The sequence below is a fragment of the Panthera tigris genome, chromosome C1 (genome assembly GCF_018350195.1).
Source record: "Panthera tigris isolate Pti1 chromosome C1, P.tigris_Pti1_mat1.1, whole genome shotgun sequence".
In the NCBI taxonomy this organism is placed as follows: Eukaryota; Metazoa; Chordata; class Mammalia; order Carnivora; family Felidae; genus Panthera; species Panthera tigris.
Genome location: NC_056667.1, coordinates 78058212 through 78082555, shown reverse-complemented (window position 1 = coordinate 78082555; position 24344 = coordinate 78058212). Strand labels below are relative to the sequence as shown.

At 36.9% G+C, this 24344-nt stretch overlaps 1 protein-coding gene across 4 annotated transcripts in view; it reads left to right on the top strand.

Moving 5' to 3' along the window:
• Positions 1-24344, top strand: part of EVI5 (ecotropic viral integration site 5) — a 236664-nt gene that overhangs the window by 14804 nt on the left and 197516 nt on the right. For 2 of the 4 annotated variants that reach the window (XM_042997889.1, XM_042997884.1), the window contains exon 2: positions 6156-6242. The exons of the other annotated variants lie outside the window; for them this stretch is intronic. The gene's annotated coding sequence lies outside the window, so the exon portion shown is untranslated. The remainder of the gene's footprint in view (positions 1-6155; positions 6243-24344) is intronic. 4 annotated transcript variants of the gene reach the window in all.

Below are 24344 nucleotides of genomic sequence, written 5' to 3'. Positions count from 1 at the left end.
TGCATTTCCGTACACCAACAATGAAACAACAGAAAGAAAAATCAAGGAATTAATTCCATTTACACTTGCACCAAAAACCATAAAATACCTAGGAATAAATCTAACCAAAGAGGTGAAAAATCTATACACTGAAAACTATAGAAAGCTTATGAAAGACATTGAAGAAGACACAAAATGGAAAAAGATTCCATGCTCCTGGATACGAAGAACAAATATTGTTAAAATGTTGATACTACCCAAAGCAATCTACATATTCAATGCAATCCCTATCAAAATAACACCAGCATTCTTCACAGAGCTAGAACAAATAATCCTAAAATTTGTATGGAATCAGAAGAGTCCCTGAATAGCCAAAGCAATCTTGAAAAAGAAAACCAAAGCAGGAGGCATCACAATCCCGGACTTCAGGCTATACTACAAAGTTGTAATCACCAAGACAGTATGGTACTGGCACAAGAACAGACACTCAGATCAATGGAATAGAACAGAGAACCCAGAAATGGACCCACAAATGTATGGCCAACTAATCTTTGACAAAGCAGGAAAGAATATCTAATGGAATAAAGACAGTCTCTTCAGCAAGTGGTGATGGGAAAACTGGACAGCAACATGCAGAAAAATGAACCTGGACCACTTTCTTACACCATACACAAAAATAAACTCAAAATGGATGAAAGACCTGAATGTAAGACAGGAAGCCCTCAAACTCGAGGAGAAAGCAGGCAAAAACCCTTTGATCTTGGCCGCAGCAACTTCTTACTCAACATGTCGCCAGAGGCAATGGAAACAAAAGCAAAAATGAACTATTGGGTCCTCATCAAAATAAAAAGCTTCTGCACAGCGAAGGAAACAATCAGTAAACTAAAAGGCAGTTGACAAAATGGGAGAAGATATTTGCAAACGACATAAAGATCAGATAAAGTGTTAGTATCCAAAATCTATAAATAACTTATTAAACTCAACACCCAAAAAACAAAGAATCCAGTGAAGAAATGGGCAAAAGACATGAATAGACACTTCTTCAAAGAAGACATCCGGATGGCCAACCGACACATGAAAAAAATACTCAACATCACTCATCATCAGGGAAATACAAAGCAAAACCACAATGAGATACCACCTCACACCTGCCAGAATGGCTAACATGAACAATTCGGCAACAACAGGCTAACATGAACAATTCAGGCAACAACAGATGTTGGCGAGGATGCGGAGACAGAGGATCTCTTTTGCATTGTTGGTGGGAATGCAAGCTGGTGCAGCCACTCCACAGTATGGAGGTTCCTCAAAAGAAAACAAAAAAATAGAACTACCCTATGACCCAGCAATTGCACTACTAGGTATTTATCCAGGGGGTACAGGTGTGCTGTTTTGAAGGGACACATGCACCCCAATGTCTATAGCAACACTATCAACAATAGTCAAAGTATGGAAAGAGCCCAAATGTCCATTGATGGATGAATGGATAAAGAAGATGTGGTCTATATCTATATCTATACCTATATATACAATGGAGTATTACTCGGCAATTAAAAAGAATGAAATCTTGCCATTTGCAACTATGTGGATGGAACTGGAGGGTATTATACTAAGTGAAATTAGAGAAAGACAAAAATCATATGACTTCACTCATATGAGGACTTTAAGAGACAAAACAGGTGAACATAAGGGAAGGGAAATAAAATAATGTAAAAACAGGGAGGGGGACAAAACAGAAGAGACTCATAAATATGGAGAACAAACTGAGGGTTACAGGAGGGGTTGTGGGAGGTGGGGATGGGCTAAATGGGTAAGGGGCACTAAGGAATCTAATCCTGAAATCATTGTTGCACTATATGTTAACTAATTTGGATGTAAATTAAAATAAATAAATAAAATTAAGTAGTAAAAAAATGAATAAATGTTAAAAAAATAATAAAAGTTAAAAAATCAGAAAAAAAAGAGACTTGTTCTGAATTTGTGCTTCTTCAGACTTTCTAGATTGAAACATAGGGAAGCCAGTATTTTAGTATATACTCTTGCTGCTGCCAGGAAAAAATTGTGTGTGTGGATATGTGTGTGTGTGTGTGTGTGTGTGTGTGTGTGTGTGTATATATATATATACATATATATATATATATATTTTTTTTTTTTTTTTTTTTTTTTAAACAGTTTTGTGTTTGTATCAATGGAAGGTTGAGGTCAGGGAACAGACTTATTAGCTCCTTATCCATGAACTTCACCTCAGCTATAGCTGTTTTATGTGCAGCTCAAAGGATCAAATTTTAGTTAGCTAGTACTCTTAGCCAGTTTTTTCTTCCTTCCTCCCTTCCTCCCTCCCTCCCTCCCTTCCTCCCTCCCTCCCTCCCTTAGATAGCATTCTCTCCTCCCAGTTTTTTTTTTTTTTTTTTTTTTTTTTTTTTAGTGTTTATTTTTGAGACAGAGACAGAGCATGAGCAGGGGAGGGGCAGAGAGCGAGGGAGACATGGAATCTGAAGCAGGCTCCAGGCTCAGCCAGATGTGGGGTTTGAACTCACAAACCTGCAAGATTATGACCTGAGCCGAAGTCAGATGCTTAACCAACTGAGCCACCCAGGTGTCCTCTCTCCTCCCAGTTTTAATATAAAAGTTTTTGTGGGGAAATTACATCAGTTTTGTGGTAATACAATAAAATGTTTTACAGAATTCAATACTTTCCCTTTCTGTAAAGGAAAACAACCTTGTTTTTGTTGAGGATCTAGTAGAATTCTATATTGCAGATAATTTCATTATAAGAATTGATGGCTGGAAAAAAAATGTGGCATTATGTAGTAGAAAAAACAAGCATTTTGCTTTGTCATTTTCCTTGTTATTTAACATTTCTGAGTCTGTTTCCTTATCAGAAGGTATGCATTTTCATATTTACTGTGCAAAGATGGTCATGAGGAATGGAAATAATAAATTTTAACTGCCTGGAGCAGTAGCTGGCATGGGTTTTAATGCTCAATATAAATAGCAGCTGTTATGATTCTGTGACTGATGTTATTAAAGGAAGACTAAAAAACAGAAAGGACACATAGAATTTATATGGAAGGTATTATTTAAGGAAGATGTGTCCGATAGCAAGATTGGTTTGTTTTCTATTCAGGTTTGAATTATCAAAATGACTAAGTGGATTACCAAAACTATCTATAAGATCCTTTTCTCATATGTTAATGTGATAAATGATAATATCTACCTCATAATTGTTTGGTGTATTGTATGTGCTTAGAAGTATTGATTACCTTATTCTTTGGATGATTTAGGTTGGCAGAGTAGCAACAGAAATTCTCGGTTTGTATGTTATCTTTTATAGATTCTTTACTGAAGTGTATAGCATTAAATAAGACTTGAATTTTTTAGAATGAACAAAACATTATTAAAATTTTAAAAATGTTTAGTTTTGAAAGAGAGATGGAACACAAGCATGGGTGGAGCAGAGAGAGAGAGAGAAACACAGAATCCAAAGCAGGCTCCGGGCTCTGAGCTGTCGGAGCCCAATGTGGGGCTTGGCCCACAAACCATGAGATCGTGAGCTGAGCCAAGATTGGACGCTTAACTGACTGAGCTCCCAGGTGTCCCTAGAATGAACAAAACTTAATTCAGATCCATAGCTCATAGTGATTTTTGTTATTTGAGCAAGATAGCTTAAAGGGGCACTATTTGTTTCTTTTTGAGAAATAAGTTTAACCTAGCAATTAATATATAAATGTATAGGGGCACCTGAATGGCTCAGTCAGTTAAAGCATCTGGCTTTGGCTCAGGTCACGATCTCATGGTTCGTGGGTTTGAGCCATGTGTCAGGCTCTAGGCTGACAGCTCAGAACCTGCTTGGGATTCTCTCTCTCTCTTTTCCTCTGCCCCTCCCCCACTCAAATTCTGTCTTTTTCTCTCAAAAATGAATAAACGTTAAAAACATAAAAAAAATGAATATATAAACCTGAAAAACATTTTAATACTGGGTAGTAGTTGAAATGGTCAGTTAACATATTTTATTAAATTTTTGAATAAATTTGAACATCTATAGCGCTTAGGTTTTAAATGCTAAATGAAAAACAAAGGTAAATGAATGCTGATTCCTTAGGGTAATTGCATTCTGTAGCTAGTACAGTTTTGGTACTTTTTTTCTAAGTTTATTATTTTGAGAGAGAGAAAGAGAGGGAGGGGCAGAAGAGAGAGGGATAGAGAGAGAGAATCCCAGGCAGGCTCTGTGCTGTCAGTGCAGAGCCAGATGGCTGGCTCCATCTCACAAACCATGTGATCATGACCTGAGCCAAAATAAAAGCCATACACTCATCCCACTGAGCCACCCAGGTGTCCCAGTTTTGGATGTCTATTTATTTATTTTTAATGTTTGTTTATTTTGAGAGAGGGTGTGTGGGTGCCAGGGCTTGGGGGAGGGGAAGAGAGAGTGAGAGAGGGAGAGAGAGAATCCTAACCAGGCACTGAACTATCAGTGCAGACCCCTCACCCCATGTAGTACTCCATCACATGAAATGTGAGATCATGACCTGAGCCCAAATCAAGAGTCAGATGCTTAAGTGACTGAGCCACCCAATCACCCCTTGGATAATTTTATACAAACATTTAAAATGCTAAAACTGAGTTGTACTTCATTCACTTGAAATGTTTCAATCACCTAGCCTGTATATAACAGCAATACTCAGATATTTTGAATGGGTTGGAAAAATATGTGCATGTCTGTGGCTATATGTGTATGGTAACTTTACAGGTAGCTTAAGGTATTTCAGAGCTGTCTCAGTCTAGTAGAATTAAGGGAATTCAGTTAGCTGGAGAGCTGTGCATGTGATACCCTTTAGTAAAGTCCTTTGATAGTGACTATAAATACAGGTTTACAACTATTAAGCAATAAACTCATATCACTGGAACTTTAAATATAAAACATTAGCAGCAAACTGACATTTTATATTTAGAAGATTTTTTGAAAAAAACTTAAGTCTGATAAACAGGTTAGTTGGAGTTCAGTGCTTCTGGTAGCCTTGGTAAAATTCCATTTTCCTTTAGAATAGGCATGTATTTGGGATGTGGTGGCCATTGGTTTCTATTTTCTGTTCACTTTCTTTGTTCCTTTTTCTTTAGAAACTGTTGCTGTAGTTTATACAGTAGGAAGGTTTCCTTTTGTGCAATAATGTTAAAAGTCAGGAAAATATCAATTGTTCTCCAGATCTGTCATACAGATCTGTTCACAGAAAATATGAAAGTTTATAAAAAAAGTTTTTTGCTGATATTCTTGAAACTTTTTATACTAGTATTACATGGATTAAAAAAAGATTATGTACAGTCTATAATAGGCTATTTATGAAGGAGGTAGGAATTTTCATGATATGTTGACAATTTCATTTTGAAATATTTCCATCTCAATGTTTCATTTTAGTTAACTTCTTAAATTGGTAATCAGGTTGGTTTTGAGTGGGCCCTGTTCTGTCAAAATCCTCACGATCATGGTTTTTTTTACTTTTATGTTCTACAGTTAGTTTAAGGTTACCTTCCTATCAGTGATTTATACTTGTCAGGACGTTTTTGTTTTGAGGCCAAATGTTTAGTATCCCAGCTCCATCGTTTATTAGCTAATGGATCTTGGGCACGTTGTTTAACTTCCATAAATGTCAGTAAAACCTATATTAGGGTTGTGAGGGTTTAGTAAGATAATTGATGTAAATCGTGTTGCAGTGCCTGGTACATAGTATACAGTAGATGATGGTGGTGGCAGCAGCAGTAAGTAGTATATCATTGTGTATAAATTGTGCTTTTTTGAAATTTAGCTCTAGAGGTAGGAGGGGTCATAGAGAGATGGAAATATGCTGTATGCCTACAGAAAATAAATTAACTTGGAAATTTATCATGTAGAGATTTAAAGGAAGGAGTCTTGTCAGCAGTGTTGCTCTTATTTCCTGTTTTTTTCCCCTTTCGCTGTAATATCTGTTCTATTTTTTGATTCCTGTTGAAGCCAGTGTTCTGTATCTTCCCTTCCTACATCTCTTTTTGACAGTTGTTAGCTTACATAAATGAAAGACATAGTTTGAAATTCTTTGTGGAAATTACAGGGTATATTTTTAAAATCTGTGTCCTATATTTATTAATAATACTCCAAATGTACAATACATTCCTATTTATAATATTTATTTCCATGTTTACAGAGTTGGAACAATACTTTCTTATAACCTGCTTAAGAGATTGAAGATGTATATTACAATTGCACCAGCCTTAAATCCTATTGGAACAAGGTTGAGTATAAATATATATTTTTTTTCTTTTCACACATTCATTAGTTGTATATCAAGTTTTTCCTGGACTCAGAGTTTCCAGCACTTTGAAGAATAAAGACAAGTATCAATGTGTATAGGTATAAATTAATGATTTTTTTATATTTACATTGACATAGACCATTTTGAAATTTGAGCAAACATTTCAGAAGGTACTTCTAAGCTTGATACATTGCTGTTTATTTTGAAAGCAAATAAGAAAAGACCTCTCAGGATCCCATTTGGCATTACAAACACTTACACAAATACCCACTGAAAAAGTATGGTGCTATAAGTTGGTGAGCTCTGGGGTTTGTAATCTTGTATAAACAGAGTTGTAGTTTAAATAGTGATCCCAGAAATAAATATTCTGTTATTCATCTACCTGCCAGTTTCCTTGTGAATTTATGAATTCCTGTGAAACTTATGGTGAAACTTCAGATGCTTGTAATAACCAGTTTCAGACTAACTATGTAACTAATTTAAAAAATAAGACGTAGGTAGAAAAGCTTGGATATCTGTAGACTTGTCCATCTATTTATTCTTTAGGCCAACTTTTGAGTATCTTGTTGAGTAGTATATAGTAGGTATGTACTAGGCATTATGGAGGGCAAAGTAGTACCTTCTTTGTGGTCAGAACAGAATAAAAAAATGCTGTCAGGTTCCAGCTCCCCTCCCTTCTCAGTAGTACTCCTAACCTGTAATCCTGACCTCAGTATTGGTCTCTTAATGGGTTGCTTCAGCATTGTGTTGCTTTCTTCCGTTTATTTCCTTATTGTGTATTATTTCTCAAAATAGAACATATATATCCTGCTATAACAAAGGACTCTACAAAAATGCTTTCCCTTCATTTATGCAAATAATACATATTTGTTCAAGAAAATTTGTAAAACATCAACAGTATAAATATTAAAACCATAAGTTAACATTTATGTATTCTAGAACATATTTATATATTAATATAGACTCTAATAGAATATAGTCTGATATCCTATTTAATTTTGTTGTGGTAATTGCTATTGGCAGCTTTTGTTACTGTTTACCTTTATAGTTCCTCTGTTGACTTTCCAGCCAGAGCAAACTATTAAAAGTGTGTTTGGCACTTGTGTTCCCATGGTCATAGCAGCATTATTCACAATAGTCCAAGTAGGAAACAATCCAAATGTCCATCAACAGATGAATAGATAAACAACAGATGAGTAGAGATATCTTTATTTATTTTTCTACCTACCTACCTATCTATACCTATCTTTCAGCCTTAAATATATCAGGTTTTTTATGGTCTCAGAGTTTCCAACACCTTGAAAAATGAGAGAAATATACATATAATGAAATATTATTCAGCCACAAAATGAAATGAAGCTCTGATACGTAACACAGCATGGATGAATCTTGAAAATGTTGCTGAATGAAATGAGCCAGACACAGAAGGACAAATGTTGTATGTATGATTCTACTTATGAATCTAGAATAGGTAAATTCAGAGTCAGAAAGTAGATCAGAGATTAACTTGAGGCTGGAGGGAAGGAAGAATGGATACAGAGTTCCTGTTTGGGGTGATGAAAAAGTCTTGGAAATGGTTGGTAATGGCTGTACAAATTGTGAATATAATTATTTCCAATGAATTATATACTTAAAAATGGGTACAGTGGCAAATTTTATGTTTGGAACCCTTATGGGCTTGTGGCTAGTTCAGTTTTACTTCTAAGAGTGAGGTGATGATCTCTCTCATTCATGTTCCATCGTAGTCCCCTAGTTCCTGCTCCTTTTTTTTAAAGGCTAGCAGTGATTATTTGAGTGGTATTTTATGGATAATTAATTTTTCTTCGTGATTTAAGAAATGTTTTTGCCACAAATGTGCATCACTTGTAATGAAAAAAATCTATAAATAAGAATTATTTTAAAGCAAAGTGAAATCAGATATGTTTATCTTCTTTAGCCTCCTATTTACTTTCTTTCTCATACCCTTTATCTTTACCTGGTCATTCACTTTTTTTGATGTATTTACCTCATTCTTTTTAAAAAAAAAAAATTTTTTTTTGAACGTTTATTTTTGAGACAGAGAGAGACAGAGCATGAACGGGGGAGGGTCAGAGAGAGGGAGACACAGAATCTGAAACAGGCTCCAGGCTCTGAGCTGTCAGCACAGAGCCCGACGTGGGGCTTGAACTCACAGACCGCGAGATCATGACCTGAGCCGAAGTCGGCTGCTTAACCGACTGACCCACCCAGGTGCCCCCCCCATTCTTTAATTATACGAGTTTTATATAACCAAGTTAAAGATAATTGGAAAAAGAAAGGGAAGAAAAAGCATTTCCTTATCCTCAAATTCCAACATAACCTTGGTTTTTAGAGAATTTTTTTTTTATGTTTATTTACTTTTGAGAGAAAGAGAGACAGAGTGTGAGTGGGAGAGGGGCAGAGAGAGAGGGAGACAGAATCTGAAGTAGGCTCCAGACTCTGAGCTGTCAGCACAGAACCTGACGCGGGACTTGAACTCACAAACTGTGAGATCATGACCTGAGCCAAAGTCGGATGCTTAACTGACTGAGCTACCAAGGTGCCCCATAAAATAACTTGGTTTTAAGTTTTATGTATTTTCTTTTCCCCCCATATGTTACCACCACATTAACAAAAGCCTATTCACAATAGTTCTTTTTACCTAGTACATGATGTTCAACTGTTAAGAAAAATTACAAGACATACTAAAGACAAAAAGCACAATTAGAGCCAGCATTAGAACTAGACTTGGGTAGGGTAGGGATATGAGAATTACCAGACCAAGAAAGAATTTAAAACAACTGTGATGAAAGGGGGAGGGATGGAAATTCTAAGAAAGAACAACAAGAAAAAAAAATGCTAGAGAAGAAAGACATAGCATTATCACAAAAACATTGTAATCATTTGATGGGTTTATTTATTAGTAGACTGGACTACTAATGGCTGAAGAAAGACTCTGAGCATGAGGCTATCAATAGAAACTGCTGAAACTAGAAAAGAAAGAGAAAAAAGATAAGAAAAACAGAATATTGAGTAACTGTGGGACAACTACAAAAGGTTTAACATCTGCATCATTAGGGATGGCATGTTTTAATTTCTGTGGCATTATAGTCAATAGGTGGGATATAGAATCCTTACCTTGTAAAGATTAACTTTAGACATGTAAATAAACCTCATACTAAAAAAAAAAAGATTTAACATATGCATAATGGGAATTCTATAAGGAGAAGAAAAAGAAGAGGGACAGAAGAAGTGTTTGGAATGGTAATGACTGAGAACTGCCCCAAATTAATGTCAGATACCGAATCACAATTCCAGGAAGCTTAGAGAACACCAAGCAGGCTAAGTGGCAAGAAAACTATACCTAGGCATATTATTTTCAAACTACAGAAAATCCAAGATAAAGTTAAAAAAAAAAAAAAAAAAGAGGAAAAAAAAAAAAGAGAAAAAAAAATCCTGGAAGAAGCGAGGGGAAAAACACACATTAATATAGAGGAGCATTGATAAGGATTACAGCTAACTTCTCAGAAACCATGCAAGCAAGAAGAAAATGGAGTAAAAACATTTGAAGTTCTGAGAGAAAAAACAAAACAAACTCAACCTACAATTCTGTACCTTGCACAATTATCCTTTGAAAATAATGGAGAAATACTTTCTCAAACAGAAATTAAGGGTATTTGTTGTTAGTAGAACTGCCTTGCAAGACATGTTAAATTTTTTAGGAGAAGGAAAATAATATACGCCACAAACTAGAATCTACATAATGTAAGGAGAGCATTGAAAAAAGGATAGGTGAAGGTAAAATAATTTTTTTTCTTAATTGATCTAACATATAAGTTTCAAAGTAATATCAACAGTATAATAATGAATACTTCTGAATACTTATATGTGTATTTAGGCATAAGTGAAATGGATGACAGCAATGATATAAGGGATAGGGGACATTTATTATTTTGTTATTACACGGTACTCATACTACCCAGGAAATAGGTAGAGTGGAAAATGGGTAGTGTTACTTGAAAGGGGAATTGGCTTAGCTGTAAATGTATATCGTAATCTCTAGGGCAACCACTAAGAAAAGTAAAAGAAGAGGTATGACCGATATACCAAGAAAGGAGAGAAAAGGCAATCATAGAAAATGCTCACTTAAAACCACAAAGGGCAGAAAAAAAGTGGAAGACAAAAATAGGAACAAAAAAGGGCAAGAAATAGAGAACAGTCATGGGTATGGTAGATGTTAATTCCACTATATCAGTAATCACTTTGAACGTCAACGGTCTAAATGCACAAATGAAAAGACAGGTTGTTAGTGTAGATCGAAAAACAAGATCCAGCTCTGTTGTCTATAAGGAATCTACTTTATTATTAATATTTTTTTAAATGTATATTTGTTTTTGAGAGAAAGCACAAGAGGGGGAGGGACAGTGAGAGAGACACAGAATACAAAGCTGGTTCCAGGCTCTGAGCTGTTAGCACAGAGCCTGATGTGGGGCTTGAACTTCAACCCACGAACCGTGAGATCATAACCTGAGCCAAAATCTGTTGCCTAACTGACTGAGCCACACAGGTGCCCCAGAAATCCACTTTAAATAGATGCATACAGATTGAAAAGTGATTGGAGAAAGATAAAAGATATACCATACTAATGCTAATTAAAAGAAAGAAGGAGTAGCTATATTAATTTCAGACAGAACAGAATTTAGACCAAGGAAAGCTTTCAGTTCTAAAGAGGAGAATTGCATAATGATAAAGGAGTCATTTCTCCAAGAAGATATAACAATCCTTACTTAATATGTATGCGCCTAAAAACAGAATGTCAAATTATGTGGGGCAGAAACTGATAGAACTCCAATAAGTAGATGAATCCACTATCATAATTGGAGGTTTTAATACCCCTCTATTAGAAATGGACAATAAGGACAATAATGACATAATTGAACTCAACAGCATATCAGTGACCTGATTATAGTGGACATCTATAGACCACTTCATTCAACATCAGCAGGATGCACATTTTGCTCAAGCTCACATGTAGTATTCATCAAAATAGACTATGTTTTGGGCCATAAAACTGATTTCTTGAAGGATACAATTTGCCAAAATTGACATAAACAATATGAATAGGTCTATATGCATTAAAGAAATTGAATCAACAAAAGCATTCCAGAACAGGGGTGCCTGGGTGGCTCAGTTGGTTAAGCATCTGACTTCCACTCAGGTTGTGATCTTGTGGTTTGTGAATTTGAGCCCCATATCAGACTCTGTGCTGACAGCTCAGAGCCTGGAGCCTGCTTGGGATTCTGTGTCTTTCTCTCTACCCCTCCTCTACTCACTCTCACTCTCACTCTCTCTCTCTCTCTCTCTCTCTCTCCCCCTCTCTCCCCCCCCCCTTCAAAAATAAATAAACTTTAAAAAACAAACAAAAGAATCCTTCTAGAACAGAAAATACCAGGCCCAGATAGGTTCACTGGTGAATTCTACCAAATATTTAAGGAAGAAATTATACCAGTTCTCTACAGTCTTTTTCAGAAGAAAGAAGCAGAGGGAATGCTTCCTAGCTCATTCTATGAGGTCAGCATTACCCTAATACCAAAAACTGGACAAAGATATTATAAAAGAAAACTTACAGACCTTTATTCTCATGGGCATAGGTACAAAAATTCTCAATAAAATACTAGTAAATTGAATCCAATGATGTATAAAAAGAATCACATACCATGACCAAGTGGGGTTTATCGCCGATATGAAGGGCTGGTTTAACTGTTTTTTTAATGTTTGTTCATTTTTGAGAGCGACAGAATGTGAGTGGGGGAAGGGCAGAAAGAGAGGGAGACCCAGAATCTGAAGCAGTCTCCAGGCTCTGAGCTGTCAGCACAGAGCCTGATGTGGGGCTCAAACTCCTGAACCGTGACATCATGACCTGGGCCAAAGCTGGACACCCAGGTGCTCCTAGTTTTAAGTTTTGAAAATCAATTAATATAATCCATTGCAGAAACAGGCTTTAGAAGAAAAGTCACATGAGCATATCAATAGATGGAGAAAAGCATTTGACAAAATCTAGCACCCAATCGTGATAAAAACTCTCAATAAACTAGGGGCACCTGGGTGGTTCAGTTGGTAGAGTATCTAACTCAATCTCAGGGTTGTGAGTTCAAGCCCCACATTGGGCATGGAGTCTACTTAAGATCAAACTTCTCAGTAAACTAGAACAGAGGGGAACTTGATAAAGGTGTGTGTGTGTGTGTATAATCTATACATATATATGTGTGTGTATACATGTGTATATGTGTATATATCTATATAATCTTGATAAAGGCACATACAAAGATATACAGCTAAAATCATATTTAACAGAAATTTGAAGCTTTCCCACCAAGATCAGGAAGAAGGCAAGGGTATTCCCTATTATCACTGCTTTTCAACATCGTACTGAAAGTCCTAGTTAATGCAGTAAGATAAGAAAATTAAAGGTGTACAGTGATTGGGAAGGAAGAACTAAAACTGTCTTTCTTCACAGATGGCACTATTGTCTAAAGTAAAAAATCTGAAATATTTGGGAGAGAGAAAACCCCTTATGAAACTAATAAGCACTTAGGCTTCCTCAGTATATGATGGGGTTACCAATAAACCCACCAGAAGTTGAAAATACTGTAAGTCAAAAATGCATTTAATACCTCTAACCTAAACATCATAGCTTAGCCTAGCCTACTTAAACATGCTCAGAATACTTAGAGTGGTCTGCATTTGGGCAAAATGATCTGACACAACACCTCTTGTAGAATATAGTGTTGAGTATTTCATGTAATTTATAGAATACTGCACTAACAGCGAAAAACAAGGGCACCTGGGTGGCTCAGTCAGTTAAGCGTCCTACTCTTGGTTTCTGCTCAGGTCATGATCTCAGAGTTGGTGAATTCAAGCCCCGTATCAGGCTCTGCTCTTGACAGTGTGGAGCCTGCTTGGGAGTCTCCCTCTCTACCTCTCTCTCTGCCCCTCCCCTGCTTGCTGTCTCTCTCAAAAATAAATAAATGAATGTAAAAAATAAAAGTGAAAAACAGAATAGTTGTCAGGGTATAGAATGGTTTTAAGTGTATCAGTTGTTGTTACTCTCATGAGTACGGCTGTACTAGCAGCTGTGGTTGACTGCCACTGCCCAGCATCTCAAGAGCGTTGTACCACATTGCTGGCCTGGGAAAGACAAAAATTTAATGGGGCCCCTGGGTGGCTCAGCCAGTGAAGCGTCTGACCCTTGATTTCAGCTCAGGTCATGATCTCACAGGAAGGAGCAGAGAGAGAAGGAGAGAAAGAACCTTAAGCAAACTCCATGCTCAGTGCAGAGCCCAACGTGGAGCTTGATCTCTTGCCCCTCAGATCATGACCTGAGTTGAAATCAAGAGTTGGATGCTCAACCAACTGCGCCACCCAGGCACCACTGATCCTACAATTTATATGGAGAGGCAGAAGACCTAGAACAGTCAACACAATTTTGAAGGAGGAGAAGAAAGGTAGAAGACTGATACTACCTGACATCAAGATATAACTTTAGACAGGGTGCTTGGGTGGCCCAGTTGGTTAAGTGACTTTGGCTCAGGTCATTATCTCACAGTTTGTGAGTTCGAGCCCCTCTTCAGGCTCTGTGCTGACAGCTCAGAACCTGGAGCCTCCTTCAGATTCTGTTTCTCTTTCTCTCTCTGCCCTTCCCCTGCTCACATTCTGCCTCTCTCTCTCTCTCTCTCTCTCTCTCTCTCTCTCTCAAAAATAAACACTAAAAAAAAAAAAAAAGATAAACTCTTAAGCTACAGTAATTAAGACAGTGGGATATTGGTGAAACAATAGACAAATAGATCCATGGAACAGAAATAGACCCATATAAATACAGTCAACTGATTTTCAACAACAAAGACAATACATTGGAGAAAAGACTGTCTTTTCAACAAATTGTGCAGGAGCAATTAGGCCTCCTGCACAAAAATGAATCTAAGTATAGACTTTATAGGCTTAACAAAAATTAACACAAAGTGGATCAGATACCTAAATTAAAATGCAAAACTATAAAACTCCTAGGAGATAACAGTAGAAAATCTAGGTGACCGTAGGTTGATGTTGATTTATTAGGTGCAACATCAAAGGCATGATCCATGAAAGAAAGAATTGATATCTCAACTTTATTTTAATTAAAAGTTTGTCCCAAGCTACAGACTGGGAGATTTTCCAAGAGACAAATCTTAGTGTACTGTTACCAAAATATTCAGAGAACTTTAAAACTCAACATTAGGAACACAACATGATTTAAAAATAGACCAAAGATCTTAACAGATACCTCATCAGAGAAAGTCTACAGATGGCAAATAAGCATCTGATAAGATGCTCCACGTAATGTGTCATTAGGGAAATGCAGATTAAAACAATGATGAGATTCCACTACTCTCCTAGTGGAATGTTCAAAATCTAGAAAACTGAAAACACCAAATGCTGGCAAAGATGTAGAGCAACAGGAACTCTCATTCATTATTGGAACGCAAAATGGTATACCTAGTTTAGATTACAGTTTGGCAATTTCTTATAAAACTAAACATACTATGCAATTCAGAAGTCATACTCCTCTGTGTTCCTAGAGGACTTGAAAAATTGTCCACACAAAATTCTGCATATGATGTGTATTGCAGCTTTATTCATAATTACTAAAACTTGAACTAAATCAAGATATCTTTCAGTAGCTGCATGGGTAAACTGGTACATCAAGACAGTGGAATATTATTCATTGCTAAGAAAAAAATGAGCTATCAAGGCGTGAAAAGACATGGGGGATACTTAAATGCCTATTTCTAAGTGAAAGAAGTCAGTCTGAAAAAGCTGCACACAATTTGGTTCTGTTTCTATGACATTCTGGAAAAGGCAACACTATGGAGATGTAAATTCCAGTGATTGCCAGGAATTGAGGGGAGAAGCGGGAGAGCACAGAAGGATTTTTAGGGCAGTACAATACTCTGTATGGTACTATCACGGTGAATATTTGTCATTATACATTTGTTCAAATATGTAGAATGTACAACACCAAGAGTGTACCCTAATGTAAATGATGGAGTTTGGTAATAAAGGTGTGTCAGTAGGTTCATCAGTTGTAGCAAATATTCTGTCTGGTGGGGGATGTTGGTGTTGGAGGCTATGTATGTGTGAGGGCAAGGGATATATGGGAAATCTCCATACCATCTGCTTAATTTTGCTATGACCCTAAAACTGTTCTAAAAAATAAAATCTATTTAACACAAAACCAAAACAACCACAGAAGTTATGAAAGTACAGGCATACCTTGTTTTATCATTCTTTGCTTTATTGCACTTGCAGATACTGTTTGTTTACAAATTGAAGGTTTGTGACAATGCTAGGTAAGCAAGTCTATCAGCACCATTTTTCCAGCAACATTTGCTTATTGCTTCATGTCTCTGTTGCATTTTGGTGATTCTCACAATATTTCAAACGTTTTCATTATTACTACTTTTATCATGGTGATCTGTGGTAAGTGATTACAACTTGCTGAAAGCTCAAATGATGGTTAGTATTTTTTAGCAATAAAATATTTTTTGATTAGGTATGCACATTGCTTTCTCAGACATAACACTTTTCTAAGCAACTTTTGTGTGCAGTGGGAAACCAAAACATTCATTTGACTTTCTTTATTGCAGTATTCACTTTAGTGCAGTGGTCTGCAACTGAACCCACAGTGTCTTGCCAGGTATGCCTGTAGAGGCTAGTAAAAATTTTTGAGAATGGGTGTCTCTAAAGTACAAAAGAGCTATTTTCTCCCTCTGCCTTTTTTTCCCTTGCTAAATTTTCACTCTTGATGTAGTTCATAGTTTGATATATAGCCTTTTAAAAAATGGAATTATACATCCTATTCTTTACCAATGACTGGTTCTATTATATTGGGAATTTCATTCTTTTTAATGACTGCATTCTATTGTATAGTGGTGTCTTAATTTATTTGCTCATACTTTGGTGGGCATTGGGGTTGTCACCAATTTTTTTTCCTATTATAAATAGTTCTGTGATTAGTTTTAGTACAGAGGTCTTTTTTTATTTGGGCAAATAATTCTTTTGGACAGATTTCTGAGTTGGTTTATGCACATGTAAATTTTATTATATATACTTCCAAGTAGTCCTTCAAAACAGCTCTACCAATGTATGTGCTCACAATAATGTATTTGAAAATACTCACTTTATGCAAAGCATCAATTTTTTAAAAATTTTTTTTTACTTTTATTTAAAAAATTTTATTTTTTTTTATTTTAGAGAGAGAGAGTGCAAAAGTGGGGGAGAGGGGCAGAGGGAGGGAGGGAGGGAGAGAGAGAGAGAGGGAGAGAGAATCTTAGGCTCCATGCTCAGTGCAGAGCCTGACATGGGCTTCATTCCATGACCCTGGATCCTGATCTCAGCCGAAATCAAGAGTTGGGTACCCAGGCACCCCAGCATTGAATTTTTTTTATAATGAAATATTTCAAACTCAAAAGGTATAAAGAAAAATGTAATAAATGCCTTTATTCCCATCACCCACTTTAACAAATAAAAATGACAAATGCACTTAAAAAAATTTTTTTACATGTATTTTTGAGAGCGAGAGAGAGAGCGAGAGAGAGCGGGCGCACAAGTGGGGGAGGGGCAGACAGAAGGAGACAGAATCCGAAGCAGGCTCCAGGCTCTGAGCTCTCAGCACAGAGCCCTATGCGGGGCTCGAACCCATGAACCATGAGATCATGACTCAAGCTGAAGTCAGTTGCTTAACCGACTGAGCTACTCAGGCGCCCCAAAAATTAAAAAAATTTTTTTTTTTTTTTTTACATTTTATTTATTTTTGAGAGAGAGAGGGAGAGACAGAGCACATGTGGGGGGGCAGAGGACAAATGCACTTATAATCATAGTGACCCCTCTCCTTCCTAACATAGCATTATTACATTCATGAATATATATGTGTTTATGAACTGTATAACATATAGCCATCATATGTTACATAAGATAGTTAGCCTCCAATGTGGTTCCTGATAACCCCACCTCCTGATATTTACATTCTATATAGTTTCCTTCCATACTAAGTAGAGCGGACTTTGGTAACAAATAGGTTATTGCAGAAATGAAAGATTGTGTCTTAAGATGCAAGGTCATATAAGGTATTATATATTTTGTTTTGCTCATTTTTTCTGAGGGAAGCCAGCTGCCATGTTGTAAGGATATTCACCACCTTTCTGGAGAGGTTCTCATGTGAGGAACTGAAGCCTTCTGCCAATAACCATGTGCAGGAGACGTCTTGAAGTAGATCTTCCATTCCCGGTCAAATCTTCAAAGATGGTAGCACTGGCTAAGATACTGTCTGCAACTTTATGAGATATCCTCAGCCAGAATCACCCAGTTAAACTATAGCTTAATTCCTCACACACAGAAACTGTTAGATAATAAATATTTAGTATATTAAGCTACTAGATTTGGGGGTAACAGGTGAAAGAGAGAGAGAAATAAGGAGATATGTGAACCTTGGTCCGATGCTTATAAATTATTTTCAAGGGAGACCATGAGAAATAGTATCTGGTACTTTTTAGGTTCAGATGGGGGAAATTCCAGAACACCAATGGGGATTCAGATGTTGGGTGGCCAGAAAGGATGACAGTATAGTTGACCCTTGAATAACGTGGGGGTTAGGGGCACTGAACCCCTGCACAGTTGAAAATCTGCATATTATTTTTGACTCCCCAAAAACTTAACTACTAATAGCTTACTGTTGACTGGAAGCCTTACTGATAACATAAACAGTTGATTAACATATTTTGTCTGTTATATGTATTATATACTACAAGTAAGCTAGAGAAAAGAAGATGTTATTGAGAAAGTCATACAGAAAATATGTTTACAGTACTGTATTGTAAAAAGTCTGTATAAGTGGACCCACACAGTTCAAACCTGTGTTAAGGATCAACTGTAAATGGATTTTTGACTGGACAGGGGTGGAAGGGTTGGCACCCCTAACCTCCCTCACCCCCATGTTGTTCAAGGGTCAACTGTATAGACTTTTCTGTGGCATTTGTTATAATTGTTTCCATGTTTGTCTCCTCACATGCCTTTAATGGTGAGCTACTTGAGGATAGGACAAGACAAGAACTATGTGTCTTCCTCGTCTTCCTGCTCAATATCCTACCCTGTACTTAGGCTTACTAAGTATTTGTTGAATAAATTGATAGGGCTGTAGTGGAGGTAAAGAACTTAGAAGGAATATTAAATCCCTGAAGCTGAGGTAGCCAGATTTTTGAGTCACTGTCAGAATGTAAAGATCACCCTGTTTGTTCTGAAGAGTAGTCATAGTCAGCTTCTGAACCATTACTGCTACTTTGGCTATAGGAGTTTGGCACTGATTTTTAAGTCATGATACTTGGCTTCTACTTTGCTATTGTTCTCTGGAGCTTAGGTCGGAGAGTGTTTTCTGTAGATTTTAATTTCAGACTCCTAGGCATATTAACTGAAGGTAAGTTTTTTCTTTTCATTTTTCAAAAATATGAAAGAATTATAAAAGACCTACAGCCATTTAACTGAGGCCTTTCTTTATGTACAGGAGGCATTGCTTACCCACATCCTAGTAGATTTTTTCCCCCTTTATTTTAGAGAGAGAGTGTGAACATAAGGGGTGGAGAGGGTCAGAAGGAGAGAGAGAATTCTAAGCAGGCTCCATGCTCAGCATGGGGCCCAACGTGGGGCTCAGTCCTATGACCCTGGAATCATGACCTGAGACGAAATCTAGAGTCAGATGCTCAACCAGATGAGCCACTCAGGTGCCCCCTTAATGGAATATTTTTATTGTTGAATTATGGAGAGACGATATATTACCAGTAAGAGGGTATTATATCCAGTGTTAGAATATCTGGGTTTGAGTCTTAACTTAATACTATTTATTAGTAAGTGTGAGCTTCTCTGAACTTGTTTTCTTATTTGGAAAAATTCTTGATTCATTTCCATTAACTCCAGCATTCCCTGTCAAATAACAACAAAATGCTAATTTCTCCAGTCACAGTAAATGGCACCACTGGTTGCTCAAGTCATAGTAGATTATGCTTCATGATTTTTCTTTCTTATTGTCTACATGCACTTAATCTAAAAATTATTTTGTTTCTACCTCCATAATGTTATCTTGCATGCATCTATTTTCTTTGTCTCTGCTACCCCCACAGTAGCCTAAACCTTAATTATTTCTCATCTAGATTTCTGTTAAGAGTCTTCTGCCTACTCTTCCTTTTTCTGCTCTTATTCTCTGTGTCTTAAAAAGGAGAGAGTACTCTTTATAAAACAGAAAGATGAAGTTATTTTTTTGCATGTTTAAAACCCTTGTGACTTCCAGTAATAGATTCCAAATTTCATTCTTATAATGCTGTTAATTATTGGGCACCTGTTGACTTTTTGTTTCACCTTTCCACATTTCCCTTTAAATTAATATGTGTTAGCCATAATGGTCTCCTCTTATTCTAACCTGTGCTGTTCAATATGGAGGCTACTAGCTACATGTAACTGTTAAGCAGTTGAACTGTGGCTAGTCTGAATTGAGATGTGCTATGTAAGTGTAAACTTTACACTGAATTTCAGGCTTAGTATTAAAGAATGTAAAATATTTCATGAAATATTAATTATCTGGTGAAATAATGTTTTGGACATGTTTGGGTTAAATAAAAGATATAACTTCACTTTTTAAAGTATAGCTCCTAGAAAATTTAAAATAACTAATGTGGTTTGCATTTGTGGTTCACCTTGTGTTTGTATTGGACAGCCCTTTTCTAACCCGTCAAGCTTTTTAAATTGCTCAGGGCCTTTGTACATGTTGTCTGTCCCCCCTTCCCCCGCCTTTTTTTTTTTTGGCATAGTCCTTTGTACAGTTGGCTGCTTCTTGCTCATCTTCTAGTTCTTAAATTGTATACGTTGCCTCTTGAGAAAGGCAGTCCTTAAAAACTCTATCAAATTAAGTTGTCGTTCGTTGCTCTTACATCATATCTTTCTCTGTATTCAGTCTTTATCTGACTTTTTAACTAGTTCCATGAGGGGAAAGAACATGTCTATTTTGTTTATAACCATATACTCATATGTATTCAGCATCCCATAAGGTGCTCTTTCACAGTAGGTTATGAATAAATACTTGTCAAATGAGTAACACACTGGGCTGTCTTCTTAGATCTGTTTTAAGGATCAACTATGTGAAACTATTTTATAATCTATAAAGGGCTGTACCAATTTTACTTATATGCAGAGAAGCTGAAGAAATTGGTTGTATACCCCTTGAAACCAAGATTTAATTGGATGAAGAAAAATCTGTGAATTTAGCCTGCATTTCAGTGTGTTCTTCAAACATTGCATCTATTATTTGGGCACACTATTTCATGTATTACATGACTTAGCGCTTTTGAGGGTTGTCATGTTTTGTAAATAATGTTTAAAAAGCATTACCTCTTTTACATTCCTCCAGGAGTTTTTTTCTGTACCTTTTATTTTCTTTGTAGAGATAGATAGTTTTAAATAGTATCAGAACTTCAGAAATAACAGGTGCTAAAATAGTTGTAAATGAACCCCTGTTCTCTTCAGTTTTGGTCATCTTTTCCTTGGCAATTCCTTAATATGCCGAGGTTATCAGAATACAGCTCATTATTCTAGTCAGTATTCAGGTATCTGTCTTGCTTAAGTTATGAGTGAAATTTTTTTTTTTAATGTTTATTTATTTTTGAGAGAGACAGAGACAGAATGCGAGTGGATTAGGGGCAGAGAAAGAGGGAGACACAGAATCCAAAGCAGGCTCCAGGCTCTGAGCTGTCAGCACAGAGCCTGACATGGGGCTTGAACTCACAAGCTGTGAGATCACGACCTGAGCCGAAGTCGGAGGCTCAACTGACTGAGCCACCCAGGCGCCCCAGTTATGAGTGAAATTCTTTAAGAAATTACCTCTCAGGTACCTGAGTGGCTCAGTTGATTAAGCATCCACCTCTTGATTTCAGCTCTTTGATAATGATTTCACACTTTGGAGTTTGAGCCCTGCATCTGCCTCTGTGCTGGCAGTGTGGATTGCTAGGGATTCTCTGTCTTGCTCTCTGCCTCTCCCCTGCTCGTGCGCTTGCGCTCGCGCGCGCTCTCTCTCTCTCTCTCTCTCTCTCTCTCTCTCTCTCTCTCAAAAATAGACATTTAAGGGGCGCCTGGGTGGCTCTGACTTTGGCTCAGGTTATGATCTCACAGTTCATGAGTTTGAGCCCTGCATTGGGCTCTCTGCTGTTAGTGCAGAGCCCACTTTGGATCCTCTGTCTCCCTCTCTCTGTTCCTTCTCCACCTCATACATGCTCGCTCTCTCTCTCTCAAAAGTAAATAAACATTTAAAAATTTTTAAAAATAAACGTTTAAAAAAATAAAAAAGAAATTACCTCTATAGGAAGTATGTCACAAAGATCAGCTTAATTTGATTTTTTTTCCTTCAGTAGTTACACATCTGCTCATTTGTATATAAGAAAACAAAGGGTGGCTAATACAGTTTGTAACGTACTGATTATGAAACCAACAGTAACAGCAGAGGTCTGGAGGAGGAGGAGGAAGATAATTCTTTGTAAGCTGTTAAAGATGGGGAAAGGAAACAAACAAGATTCTGAATATAATTTTGATATGTATAATTAGTTTCAGCTTCTAACAGAGTTTAGGATATCTATTGGAAGCACATGGGTGGGCCTTTTTAGTAGTAATCACAGTAGTAGTAGTAAGTAATAGTAGTAGTAGAGGGTAGTAGTAATGTAGTATTAATGACAAACATTTGAATGTTTACTATGCCAGGTAGTGTTCTAAGTGTCATAAAACATTCAGTTTTCATGAAAAGCATAGGGGATTGATGTGCTTATTTTTTTCCCCAAGTTTTTATTTAAATTCTAGTTAGTTAACATATAGTATAATATTGGTATCAGGAGTAGAATTTAGCGATTCATCACATACCTATAACAGCCCGTGCTCATCATACCCAGTGCCCTCCTTAAAACCCATCTCCTGTTTAGCCCACCCCCCACCCCTCACCCTCCATCACCCCTCTGTTTGTTCTTTGTCATGAAGAATCTTCTATGGTTGGCTCCCTTCTCTCTTTTTTTCCCCCCTTCCCATATGTTCATCTGTTTTGTTTCCTAAATTCCACATATGAGTGAACTCATATTGTATTTGTCTTTCTTGGACTGAGTTATTTTGCTTAGCATAATATACTCTAGCTCCATCTGTGTCATTGCAGTTGGTAAGATGTCATTCCTTTTGATGGCTCAGTAATTCTCCATTGCATGTATATACCACCTCTTCTACACTTGATCTTAGCCAAAAGGCTGAGAAGCGATATATACCACCTCTTCTTTATGCATTCATCAGTTGATAGACACTTGGGTTCTTTCCATAGTTTGGTTGTTGTTGATAATGCTACATCGGGGTGCATGTAACTCTTCAAATCTGTATTTTTGTATCCTTTGGGTGAATATCTAGCAGTGCATTTGCTGGATTGTAAGGTAGTTCTACTTTTACATTTGTGAGGTACCTCCATACTGTTGGTCAGAGTGGCTGCACCAGTTTGCATTCCCACCATGAGTGAAAGAAGAGTTCGCCTTTACTTACATCCTTGGCAACACTTGTTGTTTCCTGTGCTGTTAATTTTAGCCACTCTAACAGGTGTGAGGTGACATCTCATCATGGTTTTGGTTTATATTTCCCTGATGAGGAGTGATGTTGAACATCTGTTAGCTATCTGGATGTCTTTGGGAAAATGTCTTCTGCCCATTTCTTTTTTTTTTTAATTTTTTTTTTTAACGTTTTTATTTATTTTTGAGACAGAGAGAGACAGAGCATGAATGGGGGAGGGGCAGAGAGAGAGGGAGATACAGAATCAGAAGCAGGCTCCAGGCTCTGAGCCATCAGCCCAGAGCCTGACGCGGGGCTCGAACTCACAGACTGTGAGATCGTGACCTGAGCCGAAGTCGGACGCTTAACCGACTGAGCCACCCAGGTGCCCCATGTCTTCTGCCCATTTCTTAACTGAGTTCTTCTTGGGTGTTGAGTTTTATATGTTCTTTATAGATAGTGGATACTAACTCTTTATCGGATGTGTCATTTGCAAGTATCTTCTCCCATTCCATAGGTTGTCTTTTAGTTTTGTTGATTGTTTCCTTTGCTCTGCAGATGCTTTTTATCTTGATGAAGTCCCAATAGTTGATGTTTGTTCTTGTTTCCCTTGCCTTCAGAGATGTGTCTAGTAAGAAGTTGCTACAGCTGAAGTCAAAGAGTTTGTGGCCTGTGTTCTCTTTGAGGGTTTTGATGGTTTCCTGTCTTATATTTAGGTCTTTCATCCTTATTTATTTTTGTGTATGGTGTAAGAAAGTGGTCCAGTTTCATTCTTCTGCACGTTGCTTTCCAGTTTTCCCAACACCATTTGTTGAAGATATTGGATATTTTTTTTTCCATTGGATATTCTTTCCTGCTTTGTCAAAGATTAGTTGATTATATAGTTGTGGGTCCATTTCTGGGTTTTCAATTCTGTTCCATTGATCTGTGTGCCAGTACCATACTGTCTCAATGACTGTAGCTTGGTAATACAGCTTGAAATCTGAAATTATGATCCCTCTGTTTTTTTTTTTTTTTTTTTTTTTCAGAATTGCTTTGGCTATTCAGGGTCCTTTGTGGTTCCATACAAATTTTAGGATTGTTCTAGCTCTGTGAAAAATGCTGGTGGTATTTTGATAGGGATTGCGTTAAATGTGTAGATTATTTGGGGCAATATAGACATTATCCGTGTTTGTTCTAATCCATGAGCATGGAATTGTTTCCCATTTCTTTGTATCCTTTTAAATTTCTTTTGTATGTGTTCTATAGTTTTCAGAGTACAGATCTTTTACCTTTTTGGTTAGGTTTATTCCTAGGTATCTTATTGTATTTGTTGCAGTTGTAAATGGGATTGATTCCTTGATTTTTATTTCTGCTGCTTCATTATTGGTGTATAGAAATGCAACAGATTTCTATACGTTGGTTTTATATCCTGAGACTTCGCAGAGTTCATGTATTAGTTCTAGC